Source organism: Schistocerca nitens, chromosome 3, assembly GCF_023898315.1.
Source record: "Schistocerca nitens isolate TAMUIC-IGC-003100 chromosome 3, iqSchNite1.1, whole genome shotgun sequence".
NCBI classification, from domain to species: domain Eukaryota; kingdom Metazoa; phylum Arthropoda; class Insecta; order Orthoptera; family Acrididae; genus Schistocerca; species Schistocerca nitens.
The window spans coordinates 466607352-466628640 of record NC_064616.1 but is presented as its reverse complement, the minus strand read 5'-3'; the positions used below and the strand labels follow the sequence as shown (position 1 = coordinate 466628640).

Sequence of the window (21289 nt, the reverse complement as noted above, 5' to 3'; positions counted from 1 at the left end):
ATCGGATTTGACAGGGTTAGTAGCTTTTGGTGGTCAGATGTCCTTCCTGACACCACCACTCTCCCCATCTCCTTCCAGAATGAATTCATGTACCCCATCTGTCCGAATCTAGTGTAAATCTCAGGTACAAAGGAGATAACATGTTCTAAGTGTTTGCATAGTGAGTATTTGAGATGGGAAGTGGGTACCAGTCCAGTGTTTACCTAAATGGACATGGAAAACAGCCTAAAAACCACATCCAGGCTGGCCACATCACCAGCTCTCACTGCTAATGTGTGAGGCCAATTCAATCTGGAGCTGGCTCACATCCCATGTCCTAGAAGCGGGTGTGTTAGTGTTCTTGGCTTGCCAGGTGGATCATCCCATAGACTAACTAGCATCCATATATAGGCCCTAACGAAAATGAATGATAGAAGATTAGTATGGAGGGAGAAGAGGCCATGCCAGACAGGTTAGCATGGACGCAACATCTGATTAATATGATTAACACTGTGGTAGTTCGTAGCAGCTCTGGTATAATCACACCACAAATGAGTCTTATTACATACTTTTGTACGCTAAAATCTTTTGGTCAGTTTGATGACTTACCCCAGAATGTGTTCCCGTACAACATAATAGAAACCGAGCAAGGCGGCGCAGCGGTTAACACACTGGACTCGCATTCAGGACGACGATGGTTCAAACTCGCGTCTGGCCATCCTGATTTAGGTTTTAAGTTATTTCCCTAAATCACTTCAGGCAAATGTTGGGATGGTTCCTTTGAAAGGGCATGGCCAATTTCATTCCCAATCTTTCCCTAATCCGACAGGATCGATGACCTCGCTATTTGGTCCCATCCACGAAATTAACCAACCGACATAAAAGAATGAAAGTAAGCAAGGTTTTTATAACATCTTGGGTTGTCGGGTGTTCTGCCGAATATCAGCGTCATACTTGCACAATATTTTGGTCACGTAGCTCGTAACCTTCATCAGGTGCGACCTGAGACTGCTCCTCGAGTGGATGTGGTCCAGTATTTATGCCTATGGCCTTTCCCCTCCACCAACGGCTGCAGGCGCTTCCTCTGTGGTCCGCGCCCATTCCCTGCGACCTGCTGGAGTGTTGCTACTCGGTTTTCCGTCCGCTACGGTTCTAGGTGTTCCCTCTGCGGTCCGCGCCCACCAAACCCGCTCCTGGGGGTAAATCCTATACAATATACCTTGTCAATGTGGCATGTCCTACATTGGCCAGACAACAAGAACTGCGGAGATCAGGTGCAAAGAACATCAGAGGTACACTAGATTAAGACAGGTGACTAAGTCAGCCATTGCTGAACACTGTCTAGAACTAGATCATGCCATGAAGTATGAGGATACCAAGATTCTAGCACAAACACCCAGATTTTGGGACAGTGTTATAAAAGAATCGATAGAACTTAAAATGGCTGACGATCTTATGAACCGTGACACAGGGTACCAGCTAAGCAGAGCCTGGGATCCAGCTCTGGAATTGTTAAAGGAGCAACGGGGCCAGCTGCAACACTACACAAACAGAAGAACCAGAGACATGGAAATGGAAAACGAGCCCCTGACGGACTGCCAGGTGCACCAGACCGAAGATGGAACACCCAGAAGTGGGACTGGTGGGTGCAGACCGCAGAGGGAACATCCAGAGCCGCAGCGGACGAAAAACGGAGCGGCAACGCTCCAACAGGTCGTGGTGAGCGGGCGTGGACCGCAGGGGGAATGCGTGGTACCCCAGACCGTAGATGAAACCCCCAGGAGCGGGTTTAGTGGGCGCGAACCGCAGAGGGAACACCTAGAACTGCAGCGGACGGAAAACGGAGCAGCAACGCTCCAGCAGGTCGCAGGGAACGGGCGCAGACCACAGAGGAAGCGCCTGCAGCCGTTGGTGGAGGGGGAAGGCCATAGACATAAATACTGGACCAGATCCACTCGAGGAGCAGTCTCAGGTCGCACCTGATGAAGGTTACGAGCTACGTGACCGAAATATCATGCAAGTACGACGCTGATATCCGGCAGAACACCCGACAACCCAAGATGTCATTAGATTGCCGGGAAAGCCTGAAGAGTCACAAGGTTTTTATATTTATATCTTGTACATCTGACATCAGTCTCACTGCAAATACAGACTTGTTTAGGCACTTCAGCAATTCTGTGGTATGTCCTTCCCAACTGAATTTATGATTGAGTTGTAGTCTCAGAAATTTAACACTGTCAACCTCTTCGATCTGCCTATCTTCATATGTTATGCACATGCCAGAAGGAAATCTCTTGAGCTGCATATAGAGGGTCTTTTCAAAGGTTAATGACAGTGAATTAGCTATCAACCATTTATTAATGTCAGTGAAAATTTCATTAGCGACAATATCTAAATGCGAAATCTGGACTTGGCTTGCTACTTACTGTAATGTTTATATCATCTGCACACACAAACAACTATTTTTCTGGCAATGTAACAGAGGAGAGCTCATTAATGTACACAAGAAAAAGCAACTGACCTAAGATGGGACACCACATGTAATTAATTTCTGATCAGATGAAGAGTGACTGCCTAATCCACAGGTATTTCACAGCGACACCCTTTGTTCTCTGTTAGTTAGGTAAGACTCAAACCACTTCACAGCACTGCCAGTAAAACCATAATATTGTAATTTGCCAAAGAGAATGCTGTGATTCACAGAGTCAAACACTTCTGACAGGTTACAGAAGATGCCAGTAGCCTCTAATTTGTTATCTAATGACTTAAGGATATTCTCACTGTATGTGTAAATATCCTTCACTATACCTGAACCCTTAGGGGGGGGGGGGGGGGGGTAGGATGTCAAATGGGCGACTTGGAGCAGGAGAGGCACCACAGGACATTTTAATTTCCACTGTCTACACTTCTACAAATAAATTCATAAAACTTTGTCAGCATGAACAGGAAGGATTCAGGATTAACACTCATAGCAGTGGAAGTTCAAAAATGTAATAAAAAACAATACTTACAGGTGTATTTAATTACTGAAAATATGAATGAACTGTTACATTTTAAACTTCACGTTTGCACAAAAAACCCAAATTTTATAGTTAATTATCTCAATTTGTACCAAAGTTTTTAACAGATTTCCAGGAAAATTCTAGAGTTTCATACAGCCATAAGTATGATTTATATGCTGTGCAAAATTCATTGAAGAATCTCTCTTGCTTATGATGAAAAGTGTATCTACAGCATCAAATGCAGCCAATAGTAAATGAAAAAAAAGATTAAATTTCACATGTAAACATAAACTATTTTGTTATGTTTTGAACTTCGACTGCTATCAGTGTGACTCCTGAATCCTTCCTGGCCATGCTGACAAAGTTTTATGAATTTATCTGTAAAAGTATAGACAGTGAAAATTAAAATGTTCTCTGGTGCCTCTCCAGATCCAAGTCGGCCTGTTTGACGTCCTACCCCCCCCCCCCCTTAAGGAACCCAAAATGTGAATCGGACAATATATTACTTGCAGTCAGATGCTTAAGGATACGCTTGAACACAACCTTTTCAAATATTTAATTGAAAAAGGCGGCAAAAGCCAAACTGGCCGATAGTTTCACAGTATCTATTTATCCACCTTCTTGTAAAGAGATTTAACTTCAGGATATTTTAGCCAGCCTGGAAATGTTCCACTGATAAGTGATTGATTACACAAATAACTTAAGATAGAACTCAACTCGCATGAGCACTCTTTGATTAACTTCATTAATATGCTAGCATAACCACCAGAATACTTAGATTTTAAGGATTTCATTATGGGTGCTACTTCTTAGGGAGATTTGAGTATCACATCCATTTTACAGTTTTTTTTTCTTTTTTTTTTTTTTAAAAAAAAAAAGACTGGTGTCAGATACTCCACTGCACTGTTTACTGAACCTGATATGTCAAACTGTCAGTCACTGAAAGAAAGTATTTGTTTAAGAGGCTTGCAACACTACATGCATTTCTTATCAATGTCTCATTTATTTTTAGAGCTATCTGTTCCTCTTCCTTCTAGGCCACACCTGTCTCTGTCTTCACTACATTCCATATAGTTTTAATTTTGTTGCCACATGTAACTATCTTTTCCTCATAATAAAGCTGCTGAGATTTCTGGATTACTTGCTTCAATATTTTGCAGTATTCTTTGTAATGCATTACAGTGCTAACATCAGAGCTGTACCCCTTGGGTAATCCATGGTTTACTTTTAGGCTTCTGTTTGATTTGAATTACCTTCAGGAGAAAACAGTTCTCAAAAGAGGAAGTAACTATACTAATGAATTCAGGTTCACTTTACTATCGTTAATAGCTTACACAACATCAAACTGACCATACTGCTTCACAGGATGCACCCACATGCACAATCTTTCAGCATGTTGGGCAGTGTTAATGCAAACGTTAACAGAAAAAAAACCACTTTTATACTTTCCATAATTAATGTTGACCACAGACGAGTGGGGCAAAGATAAACGCAGTCGACAGGATCGTCTACATCACACACAAGATAAGAGAGACACCAACCTAAAACCGACACTAAGATTAACGTGAAGCACAAAGCTTTCAGCTTGCAATGCCATAAACAGCATTTAAACAGTATATATCGCCCACATCTTTCTTCTGTGCTTAAAATCAGCATCGGTGGTAATATTTATAGACCGCCTTCCTAAAGAAAAGACAATACGCAGAAATTACCTTAAGACAGGGACGAATTGCATACAATGTTGAACAGGTCCATGCGCACTTTCCTCTACTGTCTTACAATCACTGTATTCTTCTGACCCAACACACAATACTGTTTGTCACACATCCGAAAGTTATCGGTTTCTCAATATAGAACCCATATATTAAAACGTGCACTGTCACATAACTTCGTTTCACGACTTCGTCTGCATTTCAAAATATAAACAAAAACTTGTTGTCACCGCCTAAGGATATTAATGCACAGCCCAATGCAGCCAACTTCTTAAACTGTTTGGTTTCCTCAGCAGGATCTGTGGCACAAGCAACGCATATTTGCACGTTCATATCCAACGCCACCTAGGAACAAGGTGGCGTTGGCATATCCCGCCAGAAATAGCCTTCAGAAACAACCTATAGTTAACTGATATGCCAATACGAAATCCATTATTGTAACATGAGTGAACGCGGCGAAGATGGGTTAGCTTGCCTTGTTAGCAGACGACTACAAAGTTCCCCCAACAACAAGGCATTCTTCGCGGGAAGCTTTGACGTCGTCTTCCATTCCGGTGGCAACCTGTGTGAATGCCGCCATTTGAAATGGCCGTTGGAAAGGTTTGACGTTCCGTCCCGGTTTGTTCTGCCACGCGTGAATCGACCTTTAATTTACATACATAGGTTAATTTTCAAACAAAAGTAATAATGAATCAATGTCGCGTCATATATAAAAGTTCGTTAAATCTAAAAGTATTAGGAGCTTAAGAAGTCAGTGTGTAAATCTGTGCCAGCTTTGGCATAAAATTTTGAAATCAGGCACACCTTTGCCTCACAGACGTCAAAACGTCTCGATGCTCACAGTCCATTGACATCAAAGTAAATGCATTACGAGAATAATATAATAATTTCAGATAGCAAAATAAAGACAGTTTACCGCGTGATGTGGTGCAGTGGTTAGTACACTGGACTAGCATTCGGGAGGACGACTGTTCAAACCTGCGTCCGGCTATCCTAATTTAGGTTTTCCGTGATTTCCCTAAATAGCTTCTGGTAAATGCCGGGATGGTTCCTGTGAAAGCACACAGTCGACTTCCTTTCCCAATCCGACAGGACCGATGACCTCGCTGTTTGGTCCCCTCCCCCAAATCAACCAAACAAAGACAGTTTAGGACATAGTGATGGAGGGGACTGGTAGAACCAGACATAAAGAGTAGTAGATCCCATTAACAGTAAGTAATACATTGGTAACAGATGTGTGCAATATTGCAAAACTTTTTAACAAGCATTTCATAACTGTTACTGGGAAGATAGGGTTCTAATGTTCAACAGATGCTGTTATAGACTATCTCAGACCAGTCATTACAAATAACTGTAGAGATATTAATGTGACTGCCATTACACCAGTAGAATTAATGTATACCATTAAGTCTTTAAAATAAGAAACAAGTGTTTTGATCTGATTTTGCTTCTTTAGTTGGTCCTGTTGATTACATATTGCCTTAGTAATGCAGTAGGAATATAGGACAAGTCAAGTGAAATAATACTGTATTTCATGGACATTTTGTACATTACACATATACTATTTTACTTATTTTTTAAGAACAATTGGTGGGTTATAATATTCCAACCTGCAGTTTACTGGCATAAGTGTAAGTGAATGTCCATCATTTGGATTTTTAGCTCTTTGTGTTTACCGTGTTTACAGTTAAAATTATAGGATGTAAACTATGCCAGTTATGCAAAACACCGTTTTTTCCAAGTTCCAAAACATGTTTCAGCACCACTGTACCATTATCAGTGGGTTTCCGTTTTATTTAGTCTGTAATGTGAACATCTTTACTAAATGATTACAAAATTATATGGATATTTAGTTAAAAAAGTAATTCATTTCTTTTTGTTAATACCTTTACAATTGATGTTTGTGATTTTTCAGGAACACTTGTGTATTATTTATCACAGGTAGCTTGTCATCTGCAACCAAATTAAGTTTAGATGATAGGTTAACTCCCAACAAAATTTCTCATCAACATCGTTTGGTTGCAGATGACAAGCTACCTATAATAAATATTAGACAAGTAGTCCTGAAAATTCATTCACACCAATTGTAATGGTGTTAACAAAAATAAACGAATTATTGTTTGAACTAAATATCCACATAATTTTGTAATCATTTAGAAAAAAATGTTCAGATTACAGATTGAATAAAACGGAAACCCACTGATGATGGGACAGTGGTGCTGAAACATTTTTGGGAACTTGGAAAAAACGGTGTTTTGTGTAGCTGGGGGACCATACATCCTACAATTGTAAGTGAATGATTAAAATGGTAAAATAAATGAAATTATGTATTTTTATCCTGATCGAATATGTAAATTAATAACTATTTTTCAAATTAAAATACAAAATTTCTCCTGAGAGTACATACTTTTATCCCAATGACTTAAATATATTTTCATTTTATCATCATAATTTGAGATAAAATACAGAATTCTGTCTTCTTGACATAAACAACACATTTCTTCTTTTAATATTGTTTATAGTTATGTGATTTCGTTTAATGTTGCCATGAGGAATGTGTTACAACTCATTCACAAGACTTGATTAATTTTATAAAAACTGTGTTCTGTGAGGAATATTTTTAATTTCCTTTTGAATACCTGTACATAATTAAGTTTCCATTTTATATTGGTAGAAGGCTTCATGTAAAGTATCAAGAAAGTTAATTAAAGAGCGTGCTTCTGAGTTCAGCAACATTTTATGTTATCTGTGTAGCCAGTCATTTATCAATGGAACATTTTCTGACTAGTCGAAATATGCTCAAGTTAGGCTTTTGTTTAAGAAAGGCAATAAAGTTGTATCGCCAAATTTTAGTCCAGTTTCAATTTCTCTAGGATTTTGAACAATTTTGGAAAAGGTAACATACAATTGGCTTCTTAACCTTATAACAGCAAAGAACATATTGTCAAAATCACAGTTTGGATGTCTAAAGTGTTTTGTTATTGAAAAGGCTGGCTACACATGCAGTGTGAGTGTACTTAATTCATTAGACTATAAAGTCTGGTACGTTTTGTGAATGGTCAAAGGCTAATCACAATATCCTTTTAAGTAAATTATATTATTTAGGTGTAACAGGATATGCTGCAAAATGGCTGAAATTCTGTATCTCTGATGGACCAGTTATTAGGAAAGAGACATGTAATAAGATATAGGGGTTGGTTGGTTGGTTGATCCAAGGGAAAGGAGCAAACAGCAAAGTTATCGGTCCCATCAGATTAGGGAAGGAAAGGGAAGGAAGTCGGCCATGCCCTTTCGAAGGAACCATCCTGACATTTGCCTGAACCGATTTAAGGGAATCACAAAAAACCTAGATCAAGATGGCTGGACACAGGTTTGAGCCATTGTCCTCCCAAATGCAAATCCAGTGTGCTAACAACTGCGCCACCTTGCTCAGTAAACTGTCAGGTAACATCCAACTGGGAACAAATTACATGTGGCATTATACAAGTTTACATCTTAGGGCCCTTACTTTCATGACCTTTCATCTGTAACATTACCACATGCCAAGCTTGTTTTGTTTGCAGATGATACGATCATTGCACTAAATAGCAAATCAAGTATAGTCTTAGAAAGACTGGTTAATGAAATTTTCATGGACATCATTAATGGCTCCTAGCCAGCCTTTTGTCACCAAACTCTGAAAAAAACATACTACATGCAGCTTAAAACTTGTAAGAGGCTTCCCACCATTACATGCCTAAAACATGATGACAAACAGTGAGAAGTAGTTGACAGTCTTAAATTCTTAGGATTACAGCTTTAAAATAAATTCAACCAGTAAGAGCATACCACAGAACAACTGAAGTGCCTAGACAAATTACTATTTGCAATGCAAATGTTGTCAGACATAGGTGATACAAAAATAAAAATGCCAGCATACTGTGCTTCTATTCAACCTATAATGTCATATGGGATATTTTTTTGGTATAATTCATGAAACCAAGCTAAAGTTTTCCAGGTCAAAAATTCATAATAAGAGTTATTTTTGGTGTGAACTCAAGAATATCCTGCAGAGGCCTCTCTGGGAAACTATAGATACCAACATCTGCTTCCCAATACAATTATTTCTTAACGAAATTTGTCATTAAAATATACATTTCTTTTTCAAGTGGACAGCTCAGCTCATGGAATCAATAGTGGAAATAAGAATAATCTTCACAAAAATTTTAACACACCTACTTCTGTCCAGAATGGTGTCCATTACTCAGGAATACACATTTTCAATAACTTGCCAGCAACCACAAAATTTATCTAATAATAAAGTTCAGTTTAAGAGCAGCCTGAATGACTTATTGGTAGCCAACTTCCACTCCCTTAACGAATTTCTTAGTATAATCAACTGATGTGTTTATGTCACTAATAATATCAAGTAATGTAAGAATTAGAACACTATGATTTCTGTAAAAATTCAGTACAGTAATGTAATCACTGTAAATAAGTGCTGTAAAATGACTTTTCTATTTGATAATGAATGTCTATAATAGTCTGATAATCATTATATGATGCTCAGTGTTTGAACATCTATGTGTTTTGTGATAATTTATTTATTACCTTTTAAATAAAAATATGTTTAACAGTTTTTTGACTTATTCCACATCCATTGGGAACATTGCACTTTAGATCTGTGGAAGGTACATTAACAAATTTGTTTTTCATTGTAAATATATATTGTGTATTCTTGTTTCTTATGATGTTTTCTACATATGGAGAATTTCCAGAGCTGAACGAAGGTGATTCTGTACCCTAGGCAGAACTGCCAAATCAGCACCCCCTGCTCCCCAACTATAAAGCTATATTTCTGCATTTTTTTCTATATAGGTTTAGCTAACTTTAGAATTTTTAAGTAGCTTTAATAAAAATAAAGTATTACTGAAAAATATTACTTAATTGAGCTATATTATATAAAATACCGCATCCACCAAGTTAGATGCATTGCTGTAGTAAATGAATCACAGATAGCATAAAGTTTCTGAAAAACTGAATTCCTACGACTACTGTACATTGATTCAAGTGTGATATGTAAGAAAGACACGATATAAGAAACATATTACGTGATCTCATAGCACAACTTGGCAGACAAAAAGTACAAAGTTAGCAATTTCCACCACATAAATTCAGCATCAAGAATGTTGCCAGATTCATTTCATTCTGTCAACAAAAGAATTTGAAAATCGTGTCACCAACCCTGAGGAAACATTTTCAGAAGCAAAAGACCTAGAGATAATGCATGCAATTGCTTGATGAGTATCAAATCCATCATGTTGGCATCACATGCTGTTCGCAGAAAGAAATTTACAATATACAAGTCTGCACAGGTGCAAACGTCAATTGCATTAAAGTTACGAGGGCGTGTTGAAAAGTAATGCATCCGAATGTTTTATTCCATCCTCAGGATTGGCTGAGTTTCCGGTATGCTGACACAAGTTGCAAACATCTGCCACTAGAGGGCTTCAAACTGTATCATGTAAAATGGCGGCGTGTAGCATAACTATGTCGATGTGAGACAAACAGTGTACTGTCCCCTAGATTATAACTGCAGAAAATGTGTCTCCAATTGAAATCCACAGAAGAATGAAAGTTGTGTATTGTGATGCTTGTATCAGTATCAGTAATGTGCAAATTGCGGCTGTTCATGTTCGCAATGTAGGAAATGTTGGTGTGATATTTTGAGCCCCAAAACGAGAGGGTATCAAGGAGTTCAACTGCAATGGATCACCAAAGCTAAAAAAGGTCAAGATCATATTATCAGAAGGCAAAGTCATGGTCACAGTGTTCTGAGGTGTTCAAGGTGCGTTGCACTTGGAATTCATGCCTAAAGGCACCACCATAAACTTTTCAATGGACTGCAAGACCCTCAGAAAACTGGAAGTATGACTTCGAAGAGTTCATCCACATGTGGAGCACACCCTCCCTCACCATCACAATGCCAGGCCACAATGGGTGTTGCAACATTTGCAACAGTCCAGCGCCTTGGGTTCACTGTCATTGAGCATCCTCCAAGTAGGGTGGTACTGTTCGGTTTCATCACAGAAAGAAGGCTTTCATGACCGGACGACATAGCTGCTGGTAAACCTTTCGGGATGTGAGGTCGTGGTCCAAGAAACTCTTCTGTTCCTGACGTTTCATCCAGGACTGCACTGAACATCTTCAGAGGCGCTCCTCCTCTGAGTTTTTCAAAGTCGTCCTGGCGTGGGCAAAGGTCTCTTCCACCAACCTACTTTCACTTTTAGCAATTGGCTTCCCCTGTTATAACAAGTGTTATGCAGTCTAATAGTGCTAGTGAGCTAAGAGTCCGAACTACTTTACTTTTAGGCAATTGGCCTGCACTGTCACAACAAGTGTAATGCACTCTAAAAATGCAGGTAAGCTAAGAGTCCCCATGGGTATATTATACCACAAACTATTCCACAACTACAACTAAAGTCTGTATAGTGAAGGTTCGGGGTTCGACCTCCCAGCATGTGCAATTGTGTTAATTATCATATCATTTAAGCATAATATCGCAACAACGCTGCAATTGTGCAAAGCTTCACAACTCCCAGGCCTTAGGTACAAACTACCAGGCCTCCTGCACTCCAGGCCCTAGGTTCGATCCCAGGATATGTAAATTCATTAATAATTAATTAATCTGCATGTAAAAGGCCATCATAATTTCATGCAGTTGTGTTCTGCACTCTAAGTTTCAGAGCCCCAAGAACTTCAAATTTAGCACATCGTCGAGGGCCCCTTCATATTCAATTTACATGGAAATTATCTGTGTGTAAAACTACATTCATTCTAAATTCTACATTTATACTCTGCAAGCCACCCAATTGTGTGTGGCGGAGGGCACTTTACATGCCACTGTCATTACCTCTCTTTCCTGTTCCAGTCGCATATGCTTCGTGGGAAGAACGACTGCTGGAAAGCCTCCGTGTGCACTCGAATCTCTCCAATTTTGCATTCGTGATCTCCTCGGGAGGTATAAGTAGGGGGAAGCAATATATTCGATACCTCATCCAGAAACGCAGCCTCTCAAAACCTGGACAGCAAGCTACACCGCGATGCAGAGCGTCTCTCTTGCAGAGTCTGCCACTTGAGTTTGCTAAACATCTCCGTAATGCTATCACGCTTACCAAATAACCCTGTGACGAAACGCGCCGCTCTTCTTTGGATCTTCTCTATCTCCTCTGTCAACCCGACCTGGTATGGATCCCACACTGATGAGCAATACTCAAGTATAGGTCGAACGAGTGTTTTGTAAGCCACCTCCTTTGCTGATGGACTACTTTTTCTAAGGACTCTTCCAATGAATCTCAACCTGGCACCCGCCTTACCAACAATTAATTTTATATGATCATTCCACTTCAAATCGTTCTGTATGCATACACCCAGATATTTTACAGAAGTAGCTTCTACCAGTGTTTGTTCTGCTATCATATAATCATACAATAAAGGATCCTTCTCTCTATGTATTCGCAATACATTACATTTGTCTATGTTAAGGGTCAGTTGCCACTCCCTGTAACAAGTGCCTATCCGCTGCAGATCTTCCTGCATTTCGCTGCAATTTTCTAATGCTGCAACTTTTCTGTATACTACAGCATCATCCGCGAAAAGCCGCATGGAACTTCTGACACTAACTACTAGGTCATTTATATATATTGTGAAAAGCAATGGTCCCATAACACTCCCCTGTGGCACGCCAGAGGTTACTTTAACGTCTGTAGACGTCTCTCCATGGAGAACAACATGCTGTGTTCTGTTTGCTAAAAACTCTTCAATCCAACCACACAGCCGGTCTGACATTCTGTAGACTCTTACTTTGTTTATCAGGCGACAGTGCAGAACTATATCGAACGGCTTTCGGAAGTCAAGGAAAATGGCATCTACCTGGGAGCCTGTATCTAATATTTTCTGGGTTTCATGTACAAATAAAGCCAGTTGGGTCTCACGCGATCGCTGTTTCCGGATTCCATGTTGATTCCTACAGAGTAGATTCTGGGTTTCCAGAAATGACATGATACGTGAGCAAAAAACATGTTCTAAAATTCTGCAACAGATCGATGTCAGAGATATAGGCCTATAGTTTTGCACATCTGCTCGACGACCCTTCTTGAAAACTGGGACTACGTGTGCTCTTTTCCAATCATTTGGAACCTTCCGTTCCTCTAGAGACTTGTGGTACATGGCTGTTAGAAGGTGGGCAAGTTCTTTCGCGTACTCTGTGTAGAATCGAATTGGTATCCCGTCAGGTCCAGTGGACTTTCCTCTGTTGAGTGATTTCAGCTGCTTTTCTATTCCTTGGACACGTATGTCGATGTCAGTCATTTTTTCGTTCATGCGAGGATTTAGAGAGGGAACTGCAGTGTGGTCTTCCTCTGTGAAACAGCTTTGGAAAAAGGTGTTTAGTATTTCAGCTTTACGCGTGTCATCCTCTGTTTCAATACCATCATCATCCCGGAGTGTCTGGATATGCTGTTTTGAGCCACTTACTTCAAAAATGGTTCAAATGGCTCTGAGCACTATGGGACTTAACATCTGCGGTCATCAGTCCCCTAGAACTTAGAACTACTTAAACCTAACTAACCTAAGGACATCACACACATCCATGCCCAATGCAGGATTCGAACCTGCGACCGTAGCAGTCGCGCGGTTCCGGACTGAGCGCCTAGAACTGCGAGACCACCGCGGCCGGTGAGCCACTTACTGATTTAACGTAAGACCAGAACTTCCTAGACTTTTCTGTCAAGTCGGTACATAGAATTTTACTTTCGAATTCACTGAACGCTTCACGCATAGCCCTCCTTACACTAACTTTGACTTCGTTTAGCTTCTGTTTGTCTGAAAGGTTTTGGCTGCGTTTAAATTTTCAGTGAAGCTCTCTTTGCTTTCGCAGTAGTTTCGTAACTTTGTTGTTGAACCACGTGGATTTTCCTCGTCCCTCACAGCTTTACTCGGCACGTACCTGTCTAAAACGCATTTTACGATTGCCTTGGACTCTTTCCATAAACACTCAACATTGTCAATGTCGGAACAGAAATTTTTGTTTTGATCTGTTAGGTAGTCTGAAATCTGCCTCCTATTACTCTTACTAAACAGATAAACCTTCCTCCCTTTCTTTACATTCCTATTTACTTCCACATTCAGGGATGCTGCAACGGCCTTATGATCACTGATTCCCCGTTTTGCGCTTATAGAGTCCAAAAGTTCGGGTCTGTTTGTTATCATTAGGTCCAAGATGTTATCTCCACGAGTCGGTTCTCTGTTTAATTGCTCGAGGTAATTTTCGGATAGTGCACTCAGTATAATGTCACTTGATGCTCTGTCGCTACCACCCGCCCTAAACATCTGAGTGTCCCAGTCAAACTCTGTGTCAATAACTTCGATATTTGAGCTTTGTGCAGTTGCCATATCATTTGCATATAAATTGGCATTCCTTGCATAAATAGGTGACACTATATGTAATGTAATTTTCTCCAAATGTATTAAGTTTTAGTGCTCTTTGCAAACACCTTAATGTTAACAGTTTGAGTAAATAGATTAATTGTCATAACATCATCTAGTGTAGAGCTCTATGGTAAGTGCTCCGAGCTTCGGAGCTTCCAGGTGTTGGGTTCATGTAATTTCACAGCTCCTGGGCTCCAAAATCCAGCCGCGCGGAATTAGCTGAGCGGTCTTGGGCGATGCAGTCGTGGACTGTACGGCTGGTCCCGGCGGAGGTTCGAGTCCTCCCTCGGGCATGGATGTGTGTGTTTGTCCTTAGCATAATTTAGGCTCGGTAGTATGTACGCATAGGGACTGATGACCTTAGCAGTTAAGTCCCATAAGATTTCACACACATTTGAACATCCAAAATCCACACATTAATTGTCACGGGTCCACCACCATGGTTGAGTCGACAGTGCACTGGCTTGCCAGGCCGGGGGGCCCGGGTTCGATTCCCAGCTGGGCTGCAGATTTTCTCCACTCAGGGATTGGGTGTTCGTGTCGTCTTCATCATCATCATTTCATCCTTGTCGACGCGCAAGTCGCCGAAATGGTGTCACCCCAAAAGACTTGCACCAGGTGATCAGGTCTACCCACCGGGAGGCCCTCGACACACGGCATTTCATTTCATTTCATTAATAGTCACACTTCCTTAACTAAGATGATATCATAACAATACCACTTTCACAGCTGGAACATGCACATATACTATTGGTAATACGTCTTTCTCGAAGCTCTGAAATTATTGAAATGATCTGGTCTGTACTCCCAACACTTGCTGAAGCCATCAATAGTTGTAAACGATCTACAATCTACTGTATATGAAATAGAGCATAGGGAAAGAAAGGGAAGAGATGGATGAGAATTCGTGACTTCTAGGCATGCAGTGCATTGTGGTAATGCAATGGAGAAAGTTGAAAATTTATGCCAGACTGGGCCTCATTCCCAGATTTACTGCTTCTCATAAGTGGTTGAATTAACCTCTTCAGCCATCTGGACACGGTACCTGACCAACTCAAATTTCCAACTTATCACACACTGGAATGAAGTGTCGCTCATCCGTTAACTGCCAATTCGGAAATTATCGATTCCTGTAGGCATTCAGACTATAATAGTGTCTCAACACTGAAACAAACGTCAAGGAGCTGTCATGCTCTTTGTGACGGTACGTCACATAAATGGACATTTGGAGAAAGGGAAAGGAAGTTTTTGTTATGAGATGTGTGAATTATAAATTATTTCAAGACTGTGTACGTGTGCGTGATGTATAACAAATAGTAAAGACTGTAAGTTATTTTTATCAAAACACAAATATCGATGTAATTAACAAAACACGTGTTTTTTGTATAATCTCTGTGTAGCATAGGCCATGAAGATCAGAGACAATGCTTTGACTGAACTAGATCTCCTGTTTTGTTTCGTCTAGCGGTAGGCCACCATTGTAGTGCTGTCTGATAATTAATGTAAGTTTTATCTGTATTTTGAAAAGTATAATAGAAATTGTCATTAGAAAGTGTGTATTATTGACTTAGTTGTCACCTCTCATGATCGTAACCATTAATTATAATTAACAAAGTTTTTACAGGACTTCATAGTGCAGGGAGTTCATCTCCCCTAGCAGGATTTAGTCGGCCATTACGCTGACTGTATTATTTAATTATAATATCATATCATAATATTAAATGGCAACGGCCTTGCCACAGTGGATACACCGGTTCCCGTGAGATCACCGAAGTTAAGCGCTGTCGGGCGTGGCCGGCGCTTGGATGGGTCACCATCCCGCCGCCACGTGCTGTTGCCATTTTTCGGGGTGCACTCAGCCTCGTGATGCCAATTGAGGAGCTACTCGACCGAATAGTAGCGGCTCCGGTCAAAGAAAACCGTCATAACGACCGGGAGAGCGGTGTGCTGACCCCATGCCCCTCCTATCCGCATCCTCACCTGAGGATGATACGGCGGTCGGATGGTCCCGATGGGTCGCTTGCGGCCTGGAGACGGAGTTAGAAAAGAAAATCATAATATTAAATGTAAATGTGAGAGACTTCTCAATTTTGATCTTTCATTAATTTCAAAGTAAAAAAGAGTCAAAATAGACTTGGCTTATTAATATTTAGAATACTGAGTGAGTTCAGTATGTTTCATTTTTGCCGCCTAATGGCAGACGAGATTCTCTCCAGTTTTGCCTTGCAAATAATAAAAAAGAAATATTGAAAAGCATTACATTCCGCAATATCTCAGTTAATCTTTGTGTAATTTGGTGCACGAATAACCAGTAGCTCCTGAGACTCATATTAACAATTACAGTTTGCATAAGAATACACATATTTTCTTTTCTAAATAGCAGCGCTCACGCAAACTACTTATTAGAAGGCGGTGATTCGCGTGCTGTGTTTAAAAAATATTATATCGTGCGTACTTCGGGTCAGCCGATGTCCGTACGAGTGTTATCGCGGTATAAGTTAATTAAAAGTCTCATGCTAGCCCAGAATATTTAAAGCCACCCCAACCAAAATAATAAAATATATAATTATAAAAATAAAAAATATATACACTTATACCATGATAAGTGGCGCCCAACGTGGGCCCGAAATTTTATGTACCAATATTAAGTACACAGAAAATGACTGAGATATGGTTGTCCATCTAGAAAACTATATTTAAAAGAGAATTTTTTTATTTACGTAATTAGATGTATGAGAAATTAATGCATGTATGTAATCTATTTCCATGTACCACAAAATACAAAACTTATACGAGATCCAACCAGTGAAGATATAAGGACATGAAGCTGACTAGATGTGTATCATTATCTCGACTGAGATAAAGACAACACCAAGCAACAATAACTAATGAAGGTAAGGGTGTATATGCATGCGCTTCTGGGCTGGAAACTAAAGGAAGAAAGGATCCGGGGGCCATGCATGGTGTTTATCTTCTTGAGTTAAAATTTGTCAGAAGTGTCTATTCAATTTGTTTTAACGTCAGCGGATAGTGAAAATTTGGTCAGATTCATTTACTATAACTTAGTACTAGTTAGTAAATCAGTGATAGAATTCTGAAACAGGGATTAGTGTTCATGATTTGAGGTCACACAATCATCTGTGTGAATCAATTAAATGCAAGTGCAGTTGATTTCCAAAGTAATGTTTTAGCAGAAGTAAAATTTTTCACAGTGCAACGGAAATATTACGAGTGCGAAAGTGTAACTGTTAGTTTCAGTAGTAATAGTAGTAGGTAGCTTCTTTGCTTTACTTGATTTCAGTGGTTTGTAAGTGCTTTGTGTAGAGTCATTTTTGGGGGAAAATAGATTTTGTGTGTAATCGTGCCTTACCACTCAGGATTAATACTAGTCGAAATGGTGAAGACACGCAAGTACAAACAGTTAGAGGGGGAAGATCTGTCAGGCTATGACACAGACGAAAATATACAAGAGTTTCCAGTGAGGAAAACACCCACAATAACAGGTTCTCAACTTCCAAAACCAGAAGCTGAGCAACCTGAAACGGACAAAATATTAGGCACTGATCAGGATCAAGCTCAATTGAGCAAAGAAATCCACTCGATTACTGACACAGGGAAGGAGGATGTTACTGCGTCGACAGCGAATGTTGTACAATTACCTGTACCAACGACTGATTTTCTAACGGTGCTGATGGCACAATTAGACATAAGAGACAAGCAACGGGAGCAGGCATTAATTAACGAATTTAAGGACATTTTAGCCGAAGAATGTCTCGAACGTGAGGAAAAGGAAAGACAGGAACACCTTGAATGCGAACGCAGGGAACAGGAGCGTGATGTTCAGTTCCTGGCAAAAATGAATGAAATGTTTGATCAACGTGACAAGGCGCTAGTTTCATATTTGTCACAGGAGATCGATGCAGTAAAACAGCAAGTGGCTGATTTGGTAGACCAGAACAGAGACATTCCACAAAAAGTCACGCAATTGGATGAACGCGTAGATCAATTAGACAAAGCTCAGTGCGTGGTCGAAAAAGAAGTGAAAGATATTGTTAAAACTGTTGATGAAATTTCCAACTAGCTCGAGCAGCGAGTCGACGACTGCGTAACACAGGCAGTAGCTCGATTAGAGCAGGTCGAGCGGTCATCGATTCCCGCGGCACCCAATAGCCAAACACAGTACGGAAATGTGCCGATAAATGTGTGCCGAGTGGAAAAAGCTGACTGCGAGAAAGTGCAACCGTACCCGTCAGTCAATTGTTCAGGCGTCGTCACCGCGAACGGAGAGGTAGCGGTACCAACTGTAGCGCAAGTAAAGCGCGAGGAATCACTATTAAAACACAGTCAGTTCCAGACGTTTAATGATGAGAAAAAGAATGTCCATCCGGTAATATTTATAAAAAGTTTCCGGAATGTACTCCCGGCATCATGGACTGAGCGCCAAAAGGTTCAGTTTGTGATCTCTTTCATCACAGGCGACGCGGCACTGTGGGCGATGGAAATCGCGGAGCAGTGTCCGTCGTTATCTGAATTCGAAAGTAAATTTCTTGCCAGATACTGGTCTAGGTCTGTTCAGGAGTGTCTCCGGAAACAAGTGTATAACCCGGAACCAATCAATCCCAGTTCAGGTAACTTGAGAAAATATTTTGAAAGATACCTGAACAAAACAAGGTACTGGGACGAACCCATGCCTGCCAGGGACGTTATAAGAATTTTGAAGGGTAAACTGCCTATAACGATAAGAGAGAAACTCATACACGTCCCTGACATGGACTTGGAGTTGTTTATGGCAACCATAGACTCCCTCGATTTAATACACGAGGGTGCCAGGCAGGGAGGTCAGGGGAGTACAAACAACGGACAGGGGGAATGGTAAAGGAAAAAACCAATCCAATAACAGCCCTCGTAAGAATGGGTATTCAAAGAGAGATGCATATTCGCAATGGGAAAACTTAACTAAGAAAGGAAACACTATGAATAGTGTGCCCCCTGTGGATGGTCACTGGCACAACACTGGATAAATTACGTACCAGCATGGCCAGTCAAACTCGTCTTCACCAAAAAGAGGTGGAGAGAACTACAATCGAAAGAGACGAGGCGAAGGGGGAGGAAACTCCAACTTCGGTAATAAAAATATGAGAACTAACAATGGGCAGTGGCAACGGGCAGGGCCAGCAAACTGGCAGGCACATCAAAACATGCCGTCAGGTCATATGCCTGTTAATCACATCAATGTCATCCCGATGCCACCGCCTCCACCTCAGCCTCCGAACAATCAGTGACACGTGTACGCACCGCAGTGCACGTCACCAATTGTGACTGATAATGTTCGAATAACCGATGTGTCTGATCACGTGTCGGCAGGGTGCGACAGGCCGTCAAACTCTGGCCGACCTCTGTAGGCCCTCCCCAGACGGTCGGCAAGATGAAAGAGGGGGGCAGACAGAATGTGGGGGTGAATATGCTCCGCTACAATGACGGATGCGAGATGAAAGATGAACTGACAGTTGATCCGCGACCTGCGGACCAACAAGAAATAGAACATGTGCAGGATGCCTTTGTGGCAAAGATAGATGGGGTCGAAGTAATAATAATATTGGATACAGGGCGAGTGCTTCTTGTGTTGATGAGCAGTTATTCAAGTGCGTGGATCGTGTGAAAAAGTTACCGAGCCTGCCAGTAGAAAATTATAGGATAGTAGGTGCCCTACGGGGCAGGGTGCAGCTAAGAAAGAATCAGGTGCAGACAGAGATTGCCCTGGAGCCATACTGTGCTCATTCCTGGTAGTCAAAAATCTCACAGTACCTTGCATCCTGGGCGTTGACGCGCTTAGGGTAGGCAAAATTGACCTCTCCCGAGCCAGATGCACCTTAACCTATCTAAACCGAGAAATTGATCTGGCATTAATGAGGACTCTGGACGCGTATGTGAACTATTGCCGGAACGTGCGGGTAACTTTACAGGATCCTGACGCGTTGAATCACAACAACTGTGTTGTAAATCAAGACAGCAGCGAACCGGAACCCGGTTGGGAACGGGAAATTGCTATTATTAAGCAACTTATTGAATCAAAAGTAGCCGAATCTTCGTACCTGAGCCTGTCACAGCAATCTGATTTGAGTCAGGTGCTGAACCAATTTGTACAAGTGTTTTCAGAAAAACCGGGGATAGTAAAACAGTATGAGTTCGACATGCAAGTAAAACCTCACCAAACTTTCTGCCGTGCCTCCTATTCAATGCCGTGGTCTAAATGACAAACCGGGGGAAGAGAAATTAAGAGAATGCTGCGGTGGCAAATAATAAAACCGTTTATATCCAGGGATACTTAAGGGTTTAAGTCTAAAATGTGTAGTGTGTAAAGGTAGATGTATGTTGTATGCCTAGTTAGTAAGATTTATTTCATGTTTATTTGATTTTATACTTGTGCTTGTTAGATATAGAGTAGTTGCTAAGTGTATGTATGAGTGAGCTGTGACAGAAGGAGAATACTGCACAAGTGCCGTGACAGAAAAGAGATTAGTAAATGAATCTGCGTAAGGACGCTCTGCACAGGATAAACCTTGAAAAGGGAAGAAGCATTGTGCATGGTCGTCGGACGCGCAAATTAACAGCGAATCGCTGTACAAACGCGAGAATTCGCGTAATAAAAATTTTCAAACAGAATAATATCTCTTAACTTCCACACTGATTCCAGCTTGAAGGCGCTTGCAGGTACACCCGCACGTAAGCAAGGCACCTGCAAACACAACAATGACAAAAGTTTCTGAATAAGTGTTGAATGAATATAAAGAACACATGAAAAAAAACCTACTGAACTCACGAGTCCAGAAGGACCAGTTGGTCGACACTTTAAATAAGAGGTGCCAACTAGATCAATCACTTAGTACAGAGTGATAAGACATATCTAGAAGGAACTCTGATTTGTGTTACGTATGAAATACGATTGTGTAAAGTGAGAGCCATATTTCGTATGTAGCTCAAGTAATAGGTGTTAAAATATGTTCCAATTTACAAGTGAGACTATCCGGACGCTTAGTTAGTGCAATATGGATAAACTGAATCACTAACTGGAATCTGATGAAAAAAGTGAACAGTAAACTGTGTGATAACACACTGAGTGTTGACTGA

At 40.7% G+C, this 21289-nt stretch overlaps 1 protein-coding gene across 1 annotated transcript in view; it reads right to left on the bottom strand.

Annotated features, from left to right (window-relative positions):
- Positions 1-4787, bottom strand: part of LOC126248392 (DNA polymerase zeta catalytic subunit) — a 227444-nt gene extending 222657 nt beyond the window's left edge. Inside the window, exon 1 of the mRNA XM_049949342.1 lies at positions 4694-4787. The gene's annotated coding sequence lies outside the window, so the exon portion shown is untranslated. The remainder of the gene's footprint in view (positions 1-4693) is intronic.
- Between the last annotated feature and the right edge of the window lie 16502 nt (positions 4788-21289).